Consider the following 23,350-nt stretch of genomic DNA (forward strand, 5'->3'; position numbering starts at 1 on the left):
GCCTGTGGTGTATTGGGTAATGTATTGCCATGGAGAGACGGTTGACTGGCTAACAGGAAGGAGAGAGTCGGAATAAATGGGTCTTTGTCAGGTTGGCAGGATGTCACGAGTCATTTGTCACAGGGATCAGTGCTGGGGCCTCAGCTGTCAGCGTTTTACAATTTATGGAAATGATCTGGATGAAGTATGCAGCGAAATGTTCTGATGACACACAGCGAAATCAGAAGGTGAGTTGTGAAGGAGACATGAGGAGCCTACACAGGGATAGCGATAGGTTCAGGGTAAGGGCAAAGATCCAGTCATTGGAGTCCATGTGGGAAAGTGTGAAGGGTCCATTGTAGGAGGAAGAATGAAAGGGAAGGAGACCATTTGAATTGTGAGAGGTTGGGGGCTCAGAGATGCAGAGGGATCTGGGTGTCCGAGTGCATTGGTCCCAGAAGGTGAATCTACAGGGACAGCAAGAGACCAGGAAAGCTGAGAGAATGTGCTGGTCTATTGTGAGGGGGAATTGAATCCAAGAGTAGGGAGGTTATCCCTCAGTTCCCCAGGTTATTGGGGAGCCTGCACCTGGATTACTGGGTACAGTACTGGGCAGTGTACTTACAGAAGGATGTTAATGTGCGGGAAGCAGTTCAGAGATGGCCTACTGCACTAAGGACTGGAATGGGGGGGGTTGCGCTCTGAGGAAAGGTTAGACAGGCTCAGCCCGTATCCTCGGGAGTTTAAACAGTCAGAGGGGGCTGATTGGGACCGTATAAAATCCTCAGGGGGCTTCACCAGGTGGATGTGGAAAGGAGGGCTCCTCCTCTGGAAAACTCTCCAACTCGGGTCATAGTTTAATAATAAAGGAATCACTCTCTTCAAACAGAGATGAGGAAACATTTTTTTCAGACAGAACTGTAAGTTGTTTGTTCATATATAATGGATATGAGGGGCTAAATGGTTTCATGTTATTCCACTGGAAAAGACATGACGGGCTGAATGGCCTGTTGCCCTTTTGTTGAATGTGGGGGTGCTGGGTGTTTGGAGGTTCTGGGCTCAGCAGGTTGAGTCTTGGAGCTGGGATCTGAACCAGAGTTTGGGGTCTGGGAACAGGGTATGGGGGTGGGGGGTGCATCGGGTCTGGGGCCTGGATCTGGGGGATGGGGCTGGGTATGGAGAATGGGACTTGTGTCTTTGGAATGGGGCCTGGGTCTGGGTGATGGACCTGGGTCTGGGCGATGGGGCCTGGGTCTGGGTAATGGAGCCTGGGTCTGGGTGATGGACCTGGGTCTGGGTGATGGGGCCTGGGTCTGGGTGATGGGGCCTGGGTCTGGGGAATGGGTCTTGTGTCAGGATCTGGGGAATGAGAGCTGGGTCTGGCTAAAGGAGCCTGGATCTGTGTGATGGGGCCTGGGCCTGGGTGATGGGGCCTGGGTCTGGTCGATGGACCTGGGTCTGGGTGATGGAGCCTGGGTCTGGTTGATGGACCTGGGTCTGTGTGATGGGGCCTGGGTCTGGGTGATGGGGCCTGGGCCTGGGTGATGGGGCCTGGGTCTGGGTGATGGGGCCTGGGTCTGGTCGATGGACCTGGGTCTGGGTGATGGGGCCTGGGTCTGGGTGATGGGTCCTGGGTCTGAGTGATGGAGCCTGGGTCTGGGTGATGGGGCCTGGGTCTGGGTGATGGGACCTGGGTCTGGTCGATGGACCTGGGTCTGGGTGATGGGGCCTGGGTCTGGGTGATGGGGCCTGGGTCTGGGTGATGAGGCCTGGGCCTGGGTGATGGGGCCTGGGACTGGGTGATGGGACCTGGGTCTGGTCGATGGACCTGGGTCTGGGTGATGGAGCCTGGGTCTGGTTGATGGACCTGGGTCTGGGCGATGGGGCCTGGGTCTGGGTGATGGGGCCTGGGTCTGGGTGATGGGGCCTGGGTCTGGGTGAAGAGGCCTGGGTCTGGGTGATGGGGCCTGGGTCTGGGTGATGAGACCTGGGTCTGGGCGATGGGGCCTGGGTCTGGGTGATGGGGCCTGGGTCTGGGTGATGGGGCCTTGGTCTGGGTGATGGGGCCTGGGTCTGGGTGAAGAGGCCTGGGTCTGGGTGATGGGGCCTGGGTCTGGGTGATGAGACCTGGGTCTGGGCGATGGGGCCTGGGTCTGGGCGATGGGGCCTTGGGACTGGGGGATGGGGTCTTGGGACTGGGGGATGGGGTCTGGGTGATGGGGTCAGGGACTGTGGATGGGGCCTAGGTTTGGGGAATGGGATTGTGGCTTTGGAATGGGGCCTGGGTCTGAGTGAAGGGGCCTGGACCTGGGGAAAGGGGACTGGGTTATGGGGCCTGGGTCTGGGGAATGGGTCTTGTGTCAGGATCTGGGGAATGAGAGCTGGGTCTTGCTAAAGGAGCCTGGATCTGTGTGATGGGGCCTGGGTCTGGGTGATGGGGCCTGGGTCTGGGTGATGGGGCCTGGATCTGGGTAAATGAACCTGGGTCTGGGTGATGGGGCCTGGGCCTGGGTGTGGCTGATGGTGCCTGGGTGTGGGTGATGGTGCCTGGGTGTGGGCGATGGAGCTTGGGTCTGGGCAATGGAGCCTGGGTCTAGGTGTAGGGACCTGGGTCTGGGTCTGGGTGATGGGGCCCAGGCCTGGGTGATGGAGCCTGAGTCTGGGCAATGGAGCCTGGGTCTAGGTGTAGGGGCCTGGGTGATGGGGCCTGGGTCTGGGTGATGGGGCCTGGGTGATGGGCACTGGGTCTTGGTGATGCGGCCTGGGTCTGGGTGATTGGTCTGCGTCTCAGTGATGGGGCCTGGGTCTCAGTGATGGGACCAGGGTCTGGGTGATGGGGCCTGGGTCTGGGTGATGGAGCCTGGGTGATGGGCCTGTGTCTGGGCGATGGGTCTGGGTCTGGGTGATGAGGCCTGGGTCTGGGTGATGGGGGCTGGGTCTGGGCGATGGGTCCTGGTTCTGGGCGATGGAGTCTGGGTCTGGGTGACGTGGCCTGGGACTAGGTGATGGGACCTGGGTCTGGGTGATGGGGCCTGGGTCTAGGTGATGGGGCCTGGGTCTGGGTGATGGAGCCTGGGTCTGGGTGATGGGACCTGGGTCTGGGTGATGGGGCCTGGGTCTGGGTGATGGGGCCTGAGTCTGGGTGATGGGGCCTGGGTCTGGGTGATGGGGCCTGGGTCTGGGTGATGAAGCCTGGGTCTGGGTGATGGGGCCTGGGTCTGGGTGATGGGACCTGGGTCTGGGTGATGAAGCCTGGGTCTGGGTGATGGGACCTGGGTCTGGGTGATGGGGCCTGGGTCTAGGTGTAGGGACCTGGGTCTGGGTGATGGGGCCTGGGTCTGGGTGATGGGGCCTGAGTCTGGGTGATGGGGCCTGAGTCTGGGTGATGGGGCCTGGGACTGGGTGATGGGGCCTGGGTCTGGGTGATGGGGCCTGGGTCTGGGTGATGGGACCTGGGTCTGGGTGATGGACCAGGGTCTGGGTGATGGGACCTGGGTCTGGGTGATGGGGCCTGGGTCTAGGTGTAGGGACCTGGGTCTGGGTGATGGGGCCTGGGTCTGGGTGATGGGGCTTGAGTCTGGGTGATGGGGCCTGAGTCTGGGTGATGGGGCCTGGGACTGGGTGATGGAGCCTGGGTCTGGGTGATGGGGCCTGGGACTGGGAGATGGGGCCTGAGTCTGGGTGATGGGGCCTGGGACTGGGTGATGGGGCCTGGGTCTAGGTGATGGGACCTGGATCTGGGTGATGTGGCCTGGGTTTAAGTGATGGGACCTGGGTCTGGGGGATGGGGTCTGGGTCTGGGTGATGAGGCCTGGGTGTGGGTGATGTGGCCTGGGACTGGGGGATGGGGTCTGGGTCTGGGTGATGGGGCCTGGGACTGGGGGATGGGGTCTGGGTGATGGGGTCAGGGACTGTGGATGGGGCCTAGGTTTGGGAATGGGATTGTGACTTTGGAATGGGGCCTGGGTCTGAGTGAAGGGGCCTGGACCAGGGGAATGGGGTCTGGGTTATGGGGCCTGGGTCTGGGGAATGGGTCTTGTGTCAGGATCTGGGGAATGAGAGCTGGGTCTTGCTAAAGGAGCCTGGATCTGTGTGATGGGGCCTGGGCCTGGGTGATGGGGCCTGGGTCTGGGTGATGGGGCCTGGGTCTGGGTGATGTGGCCTGGGTCTAAGTGATGGGGCCTGGGTCTGGGTGATGGGGCCTGGGTCTGGGTGATGGGTCTGGGTCTCAGTGATGGAGCCTGGATCTGTGTGATGGGGCCTGGGTCTGGGTGATGGGGCCTGGGTCTGGGTGATGGGGCCTGGATCTGTGTGATGGGGCCTGGGTCTAGGTGATGGGTCTGGGTCTCAGTGATGGAGCCTGGATCTGTGTGATGGGGCCTGGGTCTGGGTGATGGGGCCTGGGTCTGGGGGATGGGACCTGGGTCTGGGTGATGGGGCCTGGGTCTGGGTGATGGGGCCTGGGTCTGGGTGATGGGGCCTGGGTCTGGGTGATGGGACCTGGGTCTGGGGGATGGGGCCTGGGTCTGGGTGATGGGGCCTGGGTCTGGGTGATGGGGCCTGGGTCTGGGTGATGGACCTGGGTCTGGGTGATGGACCTGGGTCTGGGTGATGGGGTCAGGGACTGGGTGATGGGGCCTGGGTCTGGGTGATGGTGTCTGGGTCTGGGTGATGGTGTCTGGGTCTGGGTGATGGGACCTGGGTCTGGGGGATGGGTCCTGGGTCTGGGTGATGGGGCCTGGGTCTGGTGGATGGGGCCTGGGTCTGGGTGATGGGGCCTGGGTCTGGGTGATGGTGTCTGGGTCTGGGTGATGGGACCTGGGTCTGGGGGATGGGGCCTGGGTCTGGGTGATGGGACCTGGGTCTGGGTGATGGTGCCTGGGTCTGGGTGATGGGGCCTGGGTCTGGGTGATGGGGCCTGGGTCTGGGTGATGAGGCCTGGGTCTGGGTGATGGGGCCTGGGTCTGGGTGATGGGGCCTGGGTCTGGGTGATGGGGCCTGGGTCTGGGTGATGGGGCCTGGGTCTGGGAGATGGGGCCTGGGACTGGGTGATGAAGCCTGGGTCTAGGTGACGTGGCCTGGGTCTGGGTGATGGCACCTGGGTCTGGGTGATGGGGCCTGGGTATAGGTGACGTGGCCTGGGTCTGGGTGATGGCACCTGGGTCTGGGTGACGGGGCCTGGGTATAGGTGACGTGGCCTGGGTCTGTGTGATGGGGCCTGGGTCTGGGTGATGTGGCCTGGGTCTAGGTGATGGGACCTGGGACTGGGTGATGGGACCTGGCTCTGAGTGATGGGGCCTTGGTCTGGGTGATGGGGCCTGGGTCTAGGTGATGGGGCCTGGGATCGGGTGATAGGGCCTGGGTCTGGGTGATGGGGCCTGGGACAGGGTCATGGGGCCTGGGACTGGGTGATGGAGCCTGGGTCTGGGTGATGGGGCCTGGGTCTGGGTGATGGGGCCTGGGTCTGAGTGATGGGGCCTGGGTCTAGGTGATGAGGCCTGGGTCTGGGTGATGAGGCCTGGGTCTGGGTGATGGGGCCTGGGTCTGGGTGATGTGGCCTGGGACTGGGGGATGGGGTCTGGGTGATGGGGCCTGGGACTGGGGGATGGGGTCTGGGTGATGGGGTCAGGGACTGTGGATGGGGCCTTGGTTTGGGAATGGGATTGTGACTTTGGAATGGGGCGTGGGTCTGAGTGAAGGGGCCTGGACCTGGGGAATGGGGTCTGGGTTATGGGCCCTGGGTCTGGGGAATGGGTCTGTGTCAGGATCTGGGGAATGAGAGCTGGGTCTGGCTAAAGGAGCCTGGATCTGTGTGATGGGGCCTGGGCCTGGGTGATGGGGCCTGGGTCTGGGTGATGGGACCTGGGTCTGGGTGATGTGGCCTGGGTCTAGGTGATGGCACCTGGGTCTGGGTGATGGGGCCTGGGCCTGGGCCTGGGTGATGTGGCCTAGGTCTGGGTGATGGGACCTGGGTCTGAGCGATGGGGCCTGGGTCTGGGTGATGAGGCCTGGGTCTAGGTGATGGCACCTGGGTCTGGGTAATGGGGCCTGGGTCTGGGTTATGGGGCCTGGGTCTGGGTGATGGAGCCTGGGTCTGGGTGATGGAGCCTGGGTCTGGGTGATGGGGCCTCGGTCTAGGTGACGTGGCCTGGGTCTAGGTGATGGCACCTGGGTCTGGGTAATGGGGCATGGGTGTGGGTGATGGGGCCTTGGTCTGGGTGATGGGGCCTGGGACTGGGTGATGGGGCCTGGGTCTAGGTGACGTGGCCTGGGTCTGGTGATGGGGCCTGGGTCTAGGTGATGGGGCCTGGGTCTAGGTGATGGGGCCTGGGTCTGGGTGATGGGGCCTGGGACTAGGTGATGGGGCCTGGGTCTGGGTGATGGGGCCTCGGTCTAGGTGACGTGGCCTGGGTCTAGGTAATGGGGCCTGGGTCTAGGTGATGGGGCCTGGGTCTAGGTGATGGGACCTGGGTCTGGGTGATGGGGCCTGGGTCTGGGTGATGGGGCCTGGGTCTGGGTGATGGGGCCTGGGTCTGGGTGATGGGGTCTGGGTCTAGGTGACGTGGCCTGGGTCTGGTGATGGGGCCTGGGTCTAGGTGATGGGGCCTGGGTCTGGGTGATGGGGCCTGGGTCTGGGTGATGGGGCCTGGGTCTAGGTGATGGGGCCTGGGTCTAGGTGATGGGACCTGGGTCTGGGTGATGGGGCCTGGGTCTGGGTGATGGGGACTGGGTCTGGGTGATGGGGTCTGGGTCTAGGTGATGGGGCCTGGGTCTAGGTGATGGGACCTGGGTCTGGGTGATGAGGCCTGGGTCTGGGTGATGGGGCCTGTGTCTGGGTGATGGAGCCTGTGTCTGGGCGATGGGTCTGGGTCTGGGTGATGAGGCCTGGGTCTGGGTGATGAGGCCTTGGTCTGGGTGATGGGGGCTGGGCCTGGGTGATGGGGCCTGGGTCTGGGTGATGGGGGCTGGGCCTGGGTGATGGGGCCTGGGTGTGGGTGATGGGGCCTGGCTGATGGGGCCTGTGTCTGCGCGATGGAGCCTGGGTCTCGGCGATGGAGCCTTGGTCTGGCCGATGGGTCCTGGTTCTGGGCGATGGAGTCTGGGTCTGGGAGATGGGGCCTGGGACTGGGTGATGGGGCCTGGGTCTGGGTGATGGGACCTGGGTCTGGGTGACGTGGCCTGGGACTGGGTGATGGGGCCTTGGTCTGGCCGATGGGTCCTGGTTCTGGGCGATGGACCCTGGGTCTGGGTGATGTGGCCTGGGTCTGGGTGATGGGGCCTGGGACTGGGTGATGCGGCCTGGGTCTGGGTGATGGGGCCTGGGTCGGGGTGACGTGGCCTGGGTCTAGGTGATGGGGCATGGGTCTGGGTGATGGGGCCTGGGTCTAGCTGATGGGGCCTGGGTCTGGGTGATGGCACCTGGGTCTAGGTGATGGGGCCTGGGACTGGGTGATGGGGCCTGGGTCTGGGTGATGGGGTCTGGGTTTGGGTGATGGGGCCTGGGTTTGGGTGATGGGGCCTGGGTCTGGGTGATGGGGCCTGGGTCTGGGCGATGGGTCCTGGGTGTGGGTGATGGGGCCTGGGTCTGGGTGTTATGACCTGGGTCTGGGTGATGGACCCTGGGTGTGGGTGATGGGGCCTGGGTGTGGGTGATGTGGCCTGGGTGTGGGTGATGGGGCCTGGGTCTGGGTGATGGGGCCTGGGTCTGGGTGATGCGGCCTGGGTCTGGGTGATGGAGCCTGGGTCTGGGTGATGGGGCCTGGGTCTGGGTGATGGGGTCAGGGACTGGGTGATGGGGCCTGGGTCTAGGTGACGTGGCCTGCGTCTAGTTTATGTGGCCTGAGACTGGGTGATGTGGCCTGGGTTTAAGTGATGGGACCTGGGTCTGGGTGATGGGGCCTGGGACTGGGGGATGGGGTCTGGGTGATGGGGTCAGGGTCTGGGATGGGGCCTAGGTTTGGGGAATGGGATTGTGACTTTAGAATGGGGCCTGGGTCTGGGTGAAGGGGCCTGGACCTGGGGAATGGGGTCTGGGTTATGGGGCCTGGGTCTGGGGAATGGGTCTTGTGTCAGGATCTGGGGAATGAGAGCTGGGTCTGGCTAAAGGAGCCTGGATCTGTGTGATGGGGCCTGGGTCTAGGTGATGGGGCCTGGGCCTAGGTGATGGGGCCTGGATCTGTGTGATGGGGCCTGGGTCTGGGTGATGGGGCCTGGGACTGGGTGATGGGGCCTGGATCTGTGTGATGGGGCCTGGGTCTGTGTGATGGGGCCTGGGTCTAGGTGATGGGGCCTGGGCCTGGGTGATGGGGCCTGGATCTGTGTGATGGGGCCTGGGTCTGGGTGATGTGGCCTAGGTCTGGGTGATGGGACCTGGGTCTGAGCAATGGGGCCTGGGACTGGGCGATGGGTCCTGGGTCTGGGTGATGGGGCCTGAGACTGGGGGATGAGGCCTGGGTCTGGGTGATGGGGCCTGGGTCTGGGTGATGGAGCCTGGGTCTGGGTGATGGGGCCTGGGTCTGGGTGATGGGGCCTGGGTGTGGGTGATGGGGCCTGGGTCTGGGAGATGGGGCCTTGGTCTGGGTGATGGACCCTGGGTCTGGGTGATGGAGCCTGGGCCTGGGTGATGGGGCCTGGGTCTGGGTGATGGGGCCTGGGTCTGGGAGATGGGGCCTTGGTCTGGGTGATGGACCCTGGGTCTGGGTGATGGAGCCTGGGCCTGGGTGATGTGGCCTAGGTCTGGGTGATGGGACCTGGGTCTGAGCAATGGGGCCTGGGACTAGGCGATGGGTCCTGAGTCTGGGTGATGGGGCCTGAGACTGGGTGATGGGGACTGGGTCTGGGTGATGGGGCCTGAGTCTGGGTGATGGGGCCTGGGTCTGGGTGATGAGGCCTGGGTCTGGGTGATGGGGCCTGGGTCTGGGTGATGGGGCCTGGGTCTGGGTGATGGGGCCTGGGTCTGGGAGATGGGGCCTGGGTCTGGGTGATGGGGCCTGGGTCTGGGTGATGGGGCCTGGGTCTGGGTGATGGGGCCTGGGTCTGGGAGATGGGGCCTCGGTCTGGGTGATGGGGCCTGGGTGTGGGTGATGGGGCCTGGGTCTGGGTGATGGGTCCTGAGTCTGGGGGATGGGGCCTGGGTCTGGGTGATGGGGCCTGGGTCTGGGTGATGGGGCCTGTGTCTGGGAGATGGGGCCTGGGTCTGGGTGATGGGGCCGGGGTGTGGGTGATGGGTCCTGGGTCTGGGTGATGGAGCCTGGGTCTAGGCGTAGGGGCCTGGGTGATGGGGCCTGGGTCTGGGTGATGGGGCCTGGGTCTGGGTGATGGTGCCTGGGTCTGGGTGATGGAGCCTGGGTCTGGGTGATGGGTCCTGGGTCTGGGTGATGGACCCTGGGTCTGGGTGATGGGGCCTGGGTGTGGGTGATGGAGCCTGGGTCTGGGTGATGGGTCCTGGGTCTGGGTGATGGACCCTGGGACTGGGTGATGGACCCTGGGACTGGGTGATGGACCCTGGGTCTGGGTGATGGGACCTGGGTCTGAGCAATGGGGCCTGGGACTGGGCGATGGGTCCTGGGTCTGGGTGATGGGGCCTGAGACTGGGTGATGAGGCCTGGGTCTAGGTGATGGGGCCTGGGTCTGGGTGATGGTGCCTGGGTCTGGGTGATGGAGCCTGGGTCTGGGTGATGGGGCCTGGGTCTGGGTGATGGACCTGGGTCTGGGTGATGGGGCCTGGGTCTGGGTGATGGGGCCTGAGTCTGGGTGATGGGGCCTGGGTCTGGGTGATGGGGCCTGGGTCTGGGAGATGGGGCCTGGGTCTGGGTGATGGGGCCTGGGTGTGGGTGATGGGTCCTGGGTCTGGGTGATGGGGCCTGGGTCTGGGTGATGGGGCCTGGGTCTGGGCGATGGGGCCTGGGTCTGGGTGATGGTGCCTGGGTCTGGGTGATGGAGCCTGGGTCTGTGTGATGGGGCCTGGGTCTGGGTGATGGACCTGGGTCTGGGTGATGGGGCCTGGGTCTGGGTGATGGGGCCTGAGTCTGGGTGATGGGGCCTGGGTCTGGGTGATGGGGCCTGGGTCTGGGTGATGGGGCCTGGATCTGGGAGATGGGGCCTGGGTCTGGGTGATGGGGCCTGGGTGTGGGTGATGGGTCCTGGGTCTGGGTGATGGGGCCTGGGTCTGGGTGATGGGGCCTGGGTCTGGGTGATGGGGCCTGGGTCTGGGCGATGGGGCCTGGGTCTGGGTGATGGACCTGGGTCTGGGTGATGGGGCCTGGGTCTGGGTGATGGGGCCTGGGTCTGGGAGATGGGGCCTGGGTCTGGGTGATGGGGCCTGGGTGTGGGTGATGGGTCCTGGGTCTGGGTGATGGTGCCTGGGTCTGGGTGATGGAGCCTGGGTCTGGGTGATGGGGCCTGGGTCTGGGTGATGGAGCCTGGGTCTGGGTGATGGGGCCTGGGTCTGGGTGATGTGGCCTGGGACTGGGTGATGGACCCTGGGTCTGGGTGATGGGACCTGGGTCTGAGCAATGGGGCCTGGGACTGGGCGATGGGTCCTGGGTCTGGGTGATGGGGCCTGAGACTGGGTGATGAGGCCTGGGTCTAGGTGATGGGTCCTGGGTCTGGGTGATGGGGCCTGAGACTGGGTGATGAGGCCTGGGTCTAGGTGATGGGGCCTGGGTCTGGGTGATGGTGCCTGGGTGTGGGTGATGGGGCCTGGGTCTGTGTGATGGGGCCTGGGTCTGGGTGATGAGGCCTGGGTCTGGGTGATGGGGCCTTGGTCTGGGTGATGGGGCCTGGGTCTGGGTGATGGGGCCTGGGTCTGGATGATGAGGCCTGGGTCTGGGTGATGAGGCCTGGGTCTGGGTGATGGACCCTGGGTCTGGATGATGGGGCCTTGGTCTGGGTGATGGACCCTGGGTCTGGGTGATGGACCCTGGGTCTGGGTGATGAGGTCTGGGTCTGGGGAATGGGTCTTGTGTCAGGATCTGGGGAATGAGAGCTGGGTCTGGCTAAAGGAGCCTGGATCTGTGTGATGGGGCCTGGGCCTGGGTGATGGGGCCTGGGCCTGGGTGATGGGGCCTGGACCTGTGTGATTGGGCCTGGGTCTGGGTGATGGGGCCTGGGTCTGGGTGATGGGTCCTGGGTCTGGGTGATGGAGCCTGGGTCTGGGGGATGGGGCCTCGGTCTGGGTGATGGAGCCTGGGTCTGGGGGATGGGGCCTCGGTCTGGGTGATGGAGCCTGGGTCTAGGCGTAGGGGCCTGGGTGTTGGGGCCTGGGTCTGGGTGATGGTGCCTGGGTCTGGATGATGGGGTCTGGGTGTGGGGGATGGGGAGTGGGACTGAGGTCATGGTTAGGTGGATGAGGCTGGGTTTGGGGGATAGGGTCTAAGGGATCAGGTCTGGAGAGTGGGTCTTGGTCTGGTGAATAGGAGATAATGGATCAGATCAAAGCACTCTCTCTCTCTCTCTCCCTCTGTCTCTCTCTCTCTCTCTCTCTCTCTGTCTGTCTGTCTCTCTCTCTCTCTCTCCCTCTGTCTCTCTCTCTCTCTCTCTCTCTCCCCCCCCCCCCTCTCTCTCTCTCTCTCCCCCCCCCCCCCCCCCCCCCCTCTCTCTCTCTCTCTCTCTCTAATGGATCAGACTGAAACATTGGATAACTTACGAATGATGCATTTGAACATTAACCTTTCTGATCAAAGCTAAGATCCTGACTAGGTTTGTCATAACTTCCTTAAACGTTGCACCCAAATTCTCAAGTACACACTCACCATCCCAACACTCCCACAGCCCCTGCATGTATACATGCACACAGACACAGAGAGACAGAGGTACAGTGACCCAGGCGCGCATACAGTGTGGCTGTGAGACACAGAGACACATGGAGAAACGCACAGAGACTGTGATAGACCCACTCACAGCGGGTTGTTCTGCATTGAGCTGTTTCTGAACAGATTTAAAGCTCTCTGCAAACATCTGCAGTTTATTACAGAGACAGTGACTCACTGATTCCATGCCGTGGGGAAACTATGAAGGAAATTGCTGTGAACCAGCTGCAGATTGGTACTGCACAGAGCAAGAGCCTGCACCAGTGTTAACTAGCAGTGCAATCGCTCACCTCTCTCACTGTTCCTATTTGTGACTCCCTACCTTGTTTCCCAGCACCATCCCACAGGAAGATTCAGAAACCCAAAGGTGCCTGAGCTGTAGAGGGAGAGCCAGGTCTCACTCCAGGCCTAGGGCCTGTCAGGAACCTAGGCTTCTCAGGCTCATCTTGCTGCGAAGCAGGGAATAAATTATCAGAAACAGCCCGGGCTCCTGATCCTGACCCAGCCCCATTTCCTACACCCAGACCCCACCCCTGACAGGGCTTCAGTCTGATCCATGAGAGAGAGAGAGAGAGAGAGAGAGAGAGCTTCAGTCTGACCCATTACAGAGAGAGAGAGAGAGAGAGCTTCAGTCTGACCCATTACAGAGAGAGAGAGAGAGAGAGAGAGCTTCAGTCTGATCCATGAGAGAGAGAGAGAGAGCTTCAGTCTGATCCATGAGAGAGAGAGAGAGAGAGCTTCAGTCTGATCCATTAGAGAGAGAGAGAGGGAGTCTGATCTTTCACTCCCCACAGTATCTGGCCTCTCTTGTGTTCCCTCCACATCCAACTGCTGTGCTCGCTCTGCCTTGATCTGTGAGCCATTAGCTCCCTCTGGTTCACCCACGGAGTGAGTAAGTCAGTCAGAGTGGGTTCAGGAAGCAGTCTGGTTCCTCCAGGATCCTGTTTCACTGAGAGGTCCCTCGTTGTTTGAAAAATCCAAACTAGAAACAGCAGTTACAGTGAGTGTTGCTCACCTGCTGGCTATAGAGCAACAATCCTTTCTTGTTTAAACAGTCCGTTTCCCATTTTCATCCCCAAACAAAAATCCGAAAAGTTTAAACAACATACTGTATTTCCAAAATCCTCTGATCTTCCTAAACTCCCGAGGTTACGGGCTCAGCTTGTCTAGGATTTCCTCAGAGTGCAAATACACTGCCCAGTAATCCAGATACAGTCTCCCCAATACCCTGGGGAACTGAGGGATAACCTCCCTACTCTTTCCCTCTGCAATAAACCAGCACATAGAAACCCTACGGTGTGGAAAGAGGTCATTCGGCCCATCGAGTCTGCCTGACACTCCAAAGGGCATCTCATCCAAAGCCAGCACCCAATGTTTTTCCAATGGCTAACCCTCCCGAACCTGCACATCCCTGAACACTGTGGGCAATTATCCCATGGCCAATCCACCCTAGCCTGCACATCCGTGGGCACTATGGGACAATTTCCCATGGCTAACTCACCCAGCCTGCACATCCCTGAACACTGTGGGCAATTTCCCATGGCCAATTCACCTGACCTGCACATCTTTGGAGTGTGGGAGGAAAACCGGAGCACCCGGAGGAAACCCACGCAGACACGGGGAGAATGTGCAAACTCCACACAGTCAGTCGCCTGAGGCGGGAATCGAACCTGGGGACCCTGGTGCTGTGAGGCAGCAGTACTGACCACTGAACCGCCCCACCTTGAAATTCTCTTGAGCTTTCTTGATGACTTGCTGTCCCTGCAGACTAACATTGATGCAGTAGGCCACCCAGACCCCTCTGCATTTCTGAGCTCTGCAACCTTTCACCTTTCAGATGTTAGGCTCCTTTTTGATTCTCTCTGCCAGTGTGTGGGACCCTCCTGATCCAGGTACCTGCTCACGTGCAAACCATTCACCTTGGCCTGGTCTGAACCTCTCTCTCTCTCTCTCTCGATGTGAAGGAGCTGCGCAATGTTGATGGGCGTGTCAGGAAGACTTTACAAAGAGCGGTTAAAGCAGGAAGGAATGGGTTCTCATGAGAAGGCCCTGAGGTTCCTGAACCAGGATTACGAGGCTTTGAAGCAAGAATGTCTGGAGAATGGGACCCTCTTTGAAGACCCACAGTTTCCAGCTGTCCCCACAAGCATCGGATTCAAGGAACTCGCTCCACACAGCTCCAAAACCCGCGGCATCATCTGGAAAAGACCACAGGTTCGAGTTCTTCACTCAGTCCTCAACCCTGCCCTCGCTACATCACACTCTATATCTCTCCCTGTCATACACTATGCACATTAACGTGTGTGCACAGACATACACACACCCACACGCATGCGCGCGCACACACACACGCACACACACAGATGCACTGTGCACATTAACATACACACAGAGTCTATATTCAGATACACAAACACAACTAGCTTTCGGAGCGACACCCCTTCAGGTGGTTGTGAAGGATACAGATTGTAAGGCACAGAATTTATAGCAAAAGTTTACAGTGGGATGTAACTGAAATTATATATTTCAATTGTGTGATTTTTAACTTTGTACACCCCAGTCCAACACCAGCATCTCCAAATCATCCCTCAAACAACACACACTGTCCTCTTTAACATTTTGTCTCTCATCATTCAAATTAACTCTGTCTTTGCTGAAGTCCATGTAAACTACATCCACAGCACAACCCTCACCTACACACCTACCTAATCACTCCCTCCGAAAACTGTGTTCGACACGATCTCTCTCTTACAAAGCCAGACTAACTGTCCTTGATTAATCCCTGCCTCTCCATGTGCAGATTCCTTTTGCCCTTCAGATTTGTTCCCAATAGTTTCCCTGTCACCAGTTGTCGACAGTCTGGCCTGGAGTTGCCTGGTTATCCTCCTCATCCTTCATGAATCATGGTGCCACATGAGCTATCCTACAGTCCTCTCGCATCCCTCCTGTCACCAGAGAGTATTTGAAACTAATGCCAGAGCCTCTGCCATACCTCGCACAGCAGCTTGGGGCTATGTCTCTGTGCCCCGAGGAATTATCCATTTCCGATCCTGTTAAACTGCTAATTCTTCCTCTCTCGATGCAAACTCATTCATAATGTCATAGTTCCACCCACCCCAAATTTCTGAAACTCCCACATCCCTCTCTACAGTGAGTGCAGTTGCAAAATACACACTTATAACCTCAGCTCTGTCTTCATCTCCAAACACAGATTACCACTTTGATCCTGAATGGCCCCCTCACCTTCCCCCCCCCCCCCCCCCCCCCCCCCCCCCCCCCCCCCCCCCCCCCCCCCCCCCCCCCCCCCCCCCCCCCCCCCCACCGTTGCCCCTAAAATGTTGATAAAATCTCTCTAGTTTTTACTGTCACTTCCTGTTGGTTTTCTTGCCCCTCCTCACTCTGCATGTCTTGTGGAAGACACCTTGGTAGCTTCTAGCCTCCCCGGGGAACCTGCTGACTGCAGTGTTTGCCATGGACCATCCATTATCTTGCAGCGATAATCCTTTGACACCCAGGGCTCACTGGACTGGTTGGTCCCACCTTCACAGTTCTGCAGGAATATGCTGGCTTGCACCCTCCCTTTTTAAGCATCTCCCACTGCTCTGATGTAGAGTTTCCTGCTCTGAGTCCACGTTAGCAAGATTGTTTCAACAATTCAGAACCTGTATTCCCGGTCCACCTATGTCCTCCTCCATAATTACCTTAAAGTTTACTGCATTATGGTCACTGTTACTGAAATGCTCCCCACTGCTGTCTCTACTGTTTGCTGCATTCCTTCCTTCAAACCGTGTCTGGGCATCCCCTCCAGTTTTGTTGGACTTACTCCAAGCTAGCTGAGAAAGCTCTTCTGAACTCAGTATGTGCATTCTGACCCCACTAAAGCTTTCACACTTGATCTGTCCCAATTTATATTGGGCAGTTTGAAATTTTACACCATTATTGTACGATTATCTTTGCACTTGTGCTTACACATCTGCCTTGCCCTCTCTCCCTGACTGATTGGATGGGTCTGTAGTACATGCCTGGCAAAAAGATGGCCCCCTTTTTGTTTTTAAGTTCTATACGTACGGCCTAGTTTAAGGAATCTTCTCAGATATTGTCCCTCCTTTGAGTCAAGGAGACTCACAGCATAGGAAAAGGCCCTTCAGCCCATCAAATCTGTGCCAGTCACAAACAACCACTCTTTCTAATCCCATTTTCCAGTCCATAGCCTGGTGTGCCTTGGCACCACAAGTGGATCTCTAAACCCTTCTCCGATGTGATGAGGGTTCCTGCCTCTCCCGCCCGTACAGGCAGAGAGTTCCAGATTCCCCACCACCCTCTGGGTGGAAACTTTTTCCTCACATCCCCTTGAAAGCTCCTGCCCCTGATGTTAAGTCTTTGTTTCCTGTTAGTGACCAAGGAGAAAAAGTTCCTTCCATCAACCCTCTCCCTCATAATCACATAATCAGGACTTTCATTAGCTGCTGTGGTAGGGTTTGAACCAGTGCTTCTAGAGCCTTAGAACATAGAACATTACAGCGCAGTACAAGCCCTTCGGCCCTCCATGTTGCACCGATCGGTGGAACCAATCGGAAGCCCATCTAACCGACACTATTCCATTTTTGTTCATATGCCTATCCAATGACCATTTAAATATCCATAAAGTTGGCGAGTCTACTACTGTTGCAGGCAATGTGTTCCACACCCCTACTACTCTCTGAGTAAAGAAACTATCTCTGACATCTGTCCTATACCTATCACCCCTCAGTTTAAAGAGATGTCCCTTCATGTTAGCCATCACCATCTGAGGAAAAAGGCTCTCCCTGTCCACCCTATCTAACCCTCTGATTATCTTATATGTCTATTATCTTATTAAGTCACCTCTCAACCTTCTTCTCTCTAACGAAAACAGCCTCAAGTCCCTCAGCCTTTCCTCATAAGACCTTCCCTCCGAACCAGGCAACATCCTAGTAAATCTCCTCTGAACCCTTTCCAAAGCTTCCACATCCTTCTTATAATGCGGTGACCAGAACTGTACACAATACTCCAAGTGCGGCCGCACCAGAGTTTTGCACAGCTGCAGCATGAACCCATGACTCTGAAACTCAATCCCTCTACTAATAAAAGCTAACACACCATACAGCTTCTTAACAACCCTATCAGCCTGGGTGGCAACTTTCAGGGATCTATGTCCATGGACACTGAGATTTCTCTGCACATCTATACTATCAAGAATCTTACCATTAGCCCAGTACCCTGCATTCCTTTTACTCCTTCCAAAGACTCTCCCTTAAAACAAACCCCTTCCAGCCTGCCATTCTCCCTTGTGCCTTTAATTTGACTTGCACTGCTCTCTGGATTGACTTTGATCTTCCTGTATACTGGCTGTGTATCGATCTCGAGTGCTTCTGCACTCTGTATCCCATCCCCCTACCGAACGTAATATACACTCCAGCAGCTGGTCCTTACAATGAGGGTCCGGTCTCTTGCTTTTAACAAATGCAGTAAAATTTAGCAATTCTTGGTTTTAAAACAGTTCTTTTCCCAGTTCACTCAAAAATATAGATAAACAAAAGCTACAAACACAAGGTGCTGGAGAAACTCAGCTAGTCTGTGGAGAGAGAAACAGAGTTAAAGTTTCAAGTGCAGCACAACCCTTGCGAGTTTCTCCAGCATTTTCAGATTTGATTTCAGATTTTCAGAATCTACAGAATGATATTTATTTTGTTTAGTTAGTTCACAGTTGGGGCTTGTCACTGAATCATCCCCACGTTAAAGCTGACGATTCACCACAGTCCCAGTCGAAGTACATGCAGCATTGTATCTTGTGTTTGGAACAATTCCGCCATGACCCATGATCACTGTGCCTCTACAGGGTGAGAACACAATGGGAGCAAAACAGAAAGCAAACTAACAGCAGAAGATGGTTTGGAGTGACCTCACAACATGACAAAGCTTCTAACCATTCCCTGCATCACCTGTAACGGTATGAGTTCCTGAGAATATTCACCCAATCCCAACTCGAGCTTCTATTTGCCAACTGCCGATGTCTCCGCTGTGGATTGTAGAGACTGCTCAGTGACAGCTCCAATCCTTCCCAGATAAACTTTACACTCATTTGAGGCTCAGTTCGAATAACCTGCAGGTTTCGAACCTGCCTGTCTTTGTTTGAAAAGCTTCTGCTAAAGTGATTGCTTCCCTCCTCCAAGCGGAAAACTGAATCCCGAGTGCAACACTGGTGTCTTCTTAATGGAATTCTATGAAAAAAAATTGTTCAATCTGTGATTCTATTGAAGTGAAAGTGAAGCTAATGGCCTTCAATGTTTACCTCACCTGTCCGAAACTCCAAGGAGGTTTGACTGACCTTCATTCTGACAAATCCTCGATAGGATCCTGAAGGATTGTCTGATTTTTTTTTAAACATCGATGTTTTCACAAAAGTTACCAACATCAAACTTGCCATATTAAAATATGTAAATTCGATACCGTTCATTACCCCTACATCACCAATTAATGAAAGTATAAACTTAAGGGTTATCACCATTTTCTATGGAAACATTCTTCTAAAGATTATTTCTGTTACATTGACAGTGATATACATTTTACCCCCGTACTGACAGGTTCCAGGTGTCCTGGCAGACTTCACAGTAGATAAATCTCTCAAGCCAGATGAAACATACCCCCAAGCTGTTACGTGAGAAAGGGGGGGAGTCAGCAGGGACACTGGGAATCATTTTTTAATTCCTCTCGGGTCACAGGAGAGGTGCGAGAGAACAGCTGGGTGTAGTAGAGGGGAGCGAAGAATCCAGAGATTCACAGAGATCCAGAGATTGAGTGGGGGTAATTCCTCCTGATAGGTCTTGGAAATCTACCACCACGTCGCCTAAAATAAGACCTGTGAATGAAATAAACATTTGAGCAAAAAATCATTAGATATAGGATTTCTAAAGTTGGGTGTGATTTTGTTTCAGTCAGGACAGTTTGTGACCCTTGGTTTGATGTGTGTGTGTTTGTGTGTGGGAATGTGTGGGTGTGGGTGTGGGGAATGTGTGTGTGTTTGTGTGCGGGTGTGTGTCTGTGTGTGTGTCTGTGTGTGTGTCTGTGTGTGGGTGTGGGAATATGTGGGTGTGGGAATGTGTGTGTGTTTGTGTGCGGGTGTGTGTCTGTGTGTGGGGGTGTGGGAATGTGTGTGTGTATGTGTGTGTCTGTGTGTGGGGGTGTGGAAATGTGTGGGTGTGGGTGTGCGAATGTGTGTGTGTTTGTGTGCGGATGTGTGTCTGTGTGTGGAGGTGTGTGAATGTGTGTGGGTGTGGGAATGTGTGTGTGTTTGTGTGCGGGTGTGTGTCTGTGTGTGGGGGGTGTGGGAATGTGTGTGTGTATATGTGTGTCTGTCTGTGTGTGGGGGTGTGGGAACGTGTGTGTGTTTATGTGCGGGTGTGTGTCTGTGTGTGGGGGGTGTGGGAATGTGTGTGTGTATGTGTGTGTCTGTCTGTGTGTGGGGGTGTGGGAACGTGTGTGTGTTTATGTGCGGGTGTGTGTCTGTGTGTGGGGGGTGTGGGAATGTGAGTCTGTGTGTGTGGGTGTGTGTGTCTGTGTGTGGGGGTGTGGGAATGTGTGGGTGGGGGTGTGTGGGAATGTGTGTGTGTCTGTGGGGGTGTGGGAATGTGTGTGTGTCTGTGGTGTGGGAATGTGTGTGTCTGTGTGTGTGGGTGTGGGAATGTGTGTCTGTGTGTGGGGGTGTGGGAATGTGTGTGTGTCTGTGTGTGGGAATGTGTGTGTGTTTGTGTGTGGGTGTGTGTCTGTCTGTGTGTGTGGGTGTGGGAATGTGTGTGTGTGTGTGTGGGTGTGTGTCTGTGTGTGTGTATCTGTGTTTGTGTGTGGGGGTGTGGGAACGTGTGTGTGTCTGTGTGTCTGTGTGGGAATTGTGTGTGTGTTTGTGTGCGGGGTGTGTGTCTGTCTGTGGGAATGTATGTGTGTTTTGTGTGTGGGTGTGTGTCTGTGGGTGTGGGAATGTGTGTGTTTTTGTGTGCGGGTGTGTGTCTGTGTGTGTTTGTGTGTGGGGGTGTGGGAATGTGTGTGTGTCTGTGTGTGGGGGTGTGGGAATGTGTGTGTGTGGGTGTGTGTCTGTGTGGGGGGGTCTTTGTGAATTTGGGGTGTGTGTGTGTATGAGAGAGAGATTATGTGTGGGTGTGGGTGTGTCTGTGGGAGTGTGTGTGTGTCTGTCTGTGTGGGAATGTGTGGGGATTTGAGGGCGTGTGTGTGCGTGTGTGGTCAAAGGAGAATAGGTAATGGTGTTTTCATGATGGTTGCAACACTCGTCCTTCTCAGTGTTGATAGTGAGCCTAGGTTATGTTTACACAGTAGAATTAATAACTTCTGTGGAATATTCTGTCATAACACAGCATTGTACGAGAGGTGGAAAGGTCTGAATATGTAAGAGATTGCATCATGGCAATACAATGTAGAAGGTTGACGGGTGCCCTTACAGGTATATAAGATCATGAGGGGGCAGAGATAGGGGAGCGTCTTTTCCCTAGGGTGGGGGATTTCCAGACTGGGGGCCATTTTTCTAAGGTGAGAGGAGAAAGACTTTAATAAAAGGCACGAGGGGCATTCTTTTTCCATGGAAAGTGGTTCTTGTGCGGAATGAGCTTCCAGAGGAGGGGTGGATGTGGGTGCGGTTATAGTGTTTAAAACGCATTTAGATAAGTATGTGATGTACAAATGTTTGGAGGGATATGGGCCAAGTTGAGTTTAGGATTCTGCTTGGCATGGACTGGGTAGCCTGAATTGTTTGTTTCTGTGCTGTGTGACTGTATGTATGACTACAGGCCAGTCAGTCTAACCTGACTGGTGGGGAAACTATAGGAAGCAATTCTGAGGGACAGAATGAATCTGCATTTGGAGAGGCAGGGATTAATCAAGAACAGTCAACATTGTTTTGTTAAGGGGAGGTCCGTGTCTGACCAATTTGATTGAATTTATTTGAAAAGGTGAATAGGTGAGGGGCAATACTCCCAAAGTGGTCTACTTGGACTTCAGCAAGGCTTTTAATAAGGTGCCAGACAGGGGATGTGATTGAGGGGGGCTCAGACAGGTCGGACAGGAAGAAACATATTCCTTGGTAAAGGGATCAGTCACTGGGGGGACATAGATTTAAAGTAAGGGGCAAGTGATGTCAAGGGGATGTGAGTGGCTGGGAGAGGTTAAAAAAAGCCCTCAGAACATTGAAGAAGGGTCTAGATGTTCACTTACAATGCCAAAGCACACAAGCCTATGGGGCAAGTGCTGGGAAATGTGATTGGAATGGTTAGGTAGCTGTTCTTGACCAGCACGGGGATGATGGGCTGAAGGGCCTTTTACTGTACTGTAGATTTCTGTGACTCCACAAAGACAAAGCAGTTCCTTTGATATTGTCCTTAATGCTTCATGCACAAGATCATAGTAGAGTCAGGAGTGATACAGCACACAGACAGACCCTTCAGCCTAACTCGTCCATGCTGACCAGATATCTGAAATCACTCTAGTCCAACTTGCGTAAGGGTTTGGCCCATTTCCCTCTAAACCCCTGCTGTTCCTGTCCCCCATCCAGATGCCTTTTAGATGGTATGATTGTACCAGCCTTCCACCACTTCCTCTGGCAGCTCATTCCACACATGTACCACCCTCTGGGTGAAAAATGCTGCCCCTTAGGTCCCTTTAAATCTTTCTCCTCCCACCTTAAACCTCTTGCTTTTGGATTCTCTAACCTGGGAAAAAGCCCTGAAGTATTCACCCTCTCCATGCCCCCTCATGATTTTATAAACCTCTCTGAGGTCACCCCTCAGTCTCAGATGCTCCAGGGAAAGCAGTTATCATTCAGTGTTGTCTCTGACAGTTTTAAACTCCACTTTGGTTTGCAAACAAACAGGTGTAACATCGATATGAACAATCCAGTCCCCCACACCACCTCCACCATTCAATAGGGTCACAGTGGATCTGCTTGTGTTTGCAATTCTGCATTCCCAAGTACACCTGCTAACCCTGGATTCCACGTCTAACACAAATCTTACCCAGCGAGGAGACGAAGGCTGGGAACTGAACATTCAAGGGGTATGTCACTTTTCAAAAGGACAGGCAGGAAGGAAAGGGCAGTGGCAGAGCACTGTTGGGACAGGATGGAATACGTACAATTGCAAAAAATGATCTTTAATTGAAAATTGTCGATCCCATACGGGTGGAGGTAAAAATTACAAGGGTGGGAGTCGTCCGAAGGCCCCCAAACAGCAGCTGAACAGTGGGACAGAGAATCCATGGCTCCCTGTGGGACCCCACTGTGCACGGGGCACCAGTCACACAAACACCCTCCTACCCCCTCCCCTCCCTCTGTCTCCCGGCACCCAGCCATTTCTGCGTCCCATCAGCTTTTATCTTCTGTATCAGTTTCCCTGTGGGGCCTTGTTAAAGGCCACGCTGAAATCCAGATTAACTGTATTAGGTCATGATTCGGAGATGCCGGTGTTGGACTGGAGTGTACAAAGTTAAAAATCACACAACACCAGGTTATAGTCCAACAGGTTTAATTGGAAGCACACTCACTTTCAGAGCGATTGGGATGTCGGCCTGTCATGGTTGAATTGGAGTGAAGGGTCTGTTTCCGTACTGGCATGTGTGTCTAACTCTATAACTGCTCTCCCCATGTTCACCATAACCTGGCTGAAGTTAACAGTCAGTTTGTGAGGGAGAAACATGGGCGGAAACGACTGATCTCAACTTAAATAACGTTCTTGTGTCTGGGCACAGTGTTAAGAGAGCTTTACATCATTTAAATAAGGTTAAAGGTATTGGCAGAGGGAAATGGACTTGTGTTAAATAAGGATATCTGGGCTGAAGGGGGGAGGCGATGAAATCAGCCATGGTGTGACTGAATGGTGGGCCAGAAATTTTGTTGGTTGTGAAAGTGGTGGAAGTGAAAGTTCTGTCCTGAGTCACTGACGGTACACCTTCTCTCTCGGCAGGAGATCGCAGCTGACCCACAGTTCATTCTGGCTGGAGCATCTCGAACTGATGTTTGTCAGGGAGGACTCGGTGAGATCATCAAACCAGAGAGCTAGCACAGTGAATGTCCACACATGCTGTCCCTGTCCCTGTCCCTGTCCCTGTCCTGGGAGGGGTGTGATGGGGACAGTGTAGAGGGAGCTGTACTCTGTATCTGACCCCGTGCTGTCCCTGTCGCTGCCCTTGGAGTGTTTGATGGGGGCGGTGTAGAGGAAGCTTTACTGTGTATCTGACCCCGTGCTGTCCCTGTCCCTGTCCTGGGAGGGTGTGATGGGGGGACGTGTAGAGGGAGCTGTACTCTGTATCTGACCCCGTGCTGTCCCTGTCGCTGCCCTTGGAGTGTTTGATGGGGGCGGTGTAGAGAGAGCTTTACTCTGTATCTGACTCCGTGCTGTCCCTGTCCCTGCCCTGGGAGGGTGTGACGGGGGACAGTGTAGAGGGAGCTTTACTCTGTATCTGACCCCGTGCTGTCCCTGTCCCTGCCCTGGGAGGGTGTGATGGGGGGACAGTGTAGAGGGAGCTTTACTCTGTATCTAACCCCG

General features: G+C 56.0%; 1 long non-coding RNA gene across 2 annotated transcripts; it reads left to right on the top strand.

Annotated features, from left to right (window-relative positions):
• Nucleotides 1–208: 208 nt before the first annotated feature.
• Nucleotides 209–22,842, top strand: LOC140472983 (uncharacterized). Of its 2 annotated transcripts, none has more exons than XR_011958000.1 (3): nt 209–227; nt 13,754–14,003; nt 22,769–22,842. It is a non-coding gene; the product is annotated as an uncharacterized lncRNA (long non-coding RNA). The 2 variants fall into 2 exon arrangements; XR_011958001.1 differs by lacking the exon at nt 209–227 and adding an exon at nt 12,664–12,681.
• The last annotated feature ends 508 nt before the right edge of the window (nt 22,843–23,350 follow it).

Source organism: Chiloscyllium punctatum, unplaced genomic scaffold (genome assembly GCF_047496795.1).
Source record: "Chiloscyllium punctatum isolate Juve2018m unplaced genomic scaffold, sChiPun1.3 scaffold_487, whole genome shotgun sequence".
Classification (NCBI taxonomy): domain Eukaryota; kingdom Metazoa; phylum Chordata; class Chondrichthyes; order Orectolobiformes; family Hemiscylliidae; genus Chiloscyllium; species Chiloscyllium punctatum.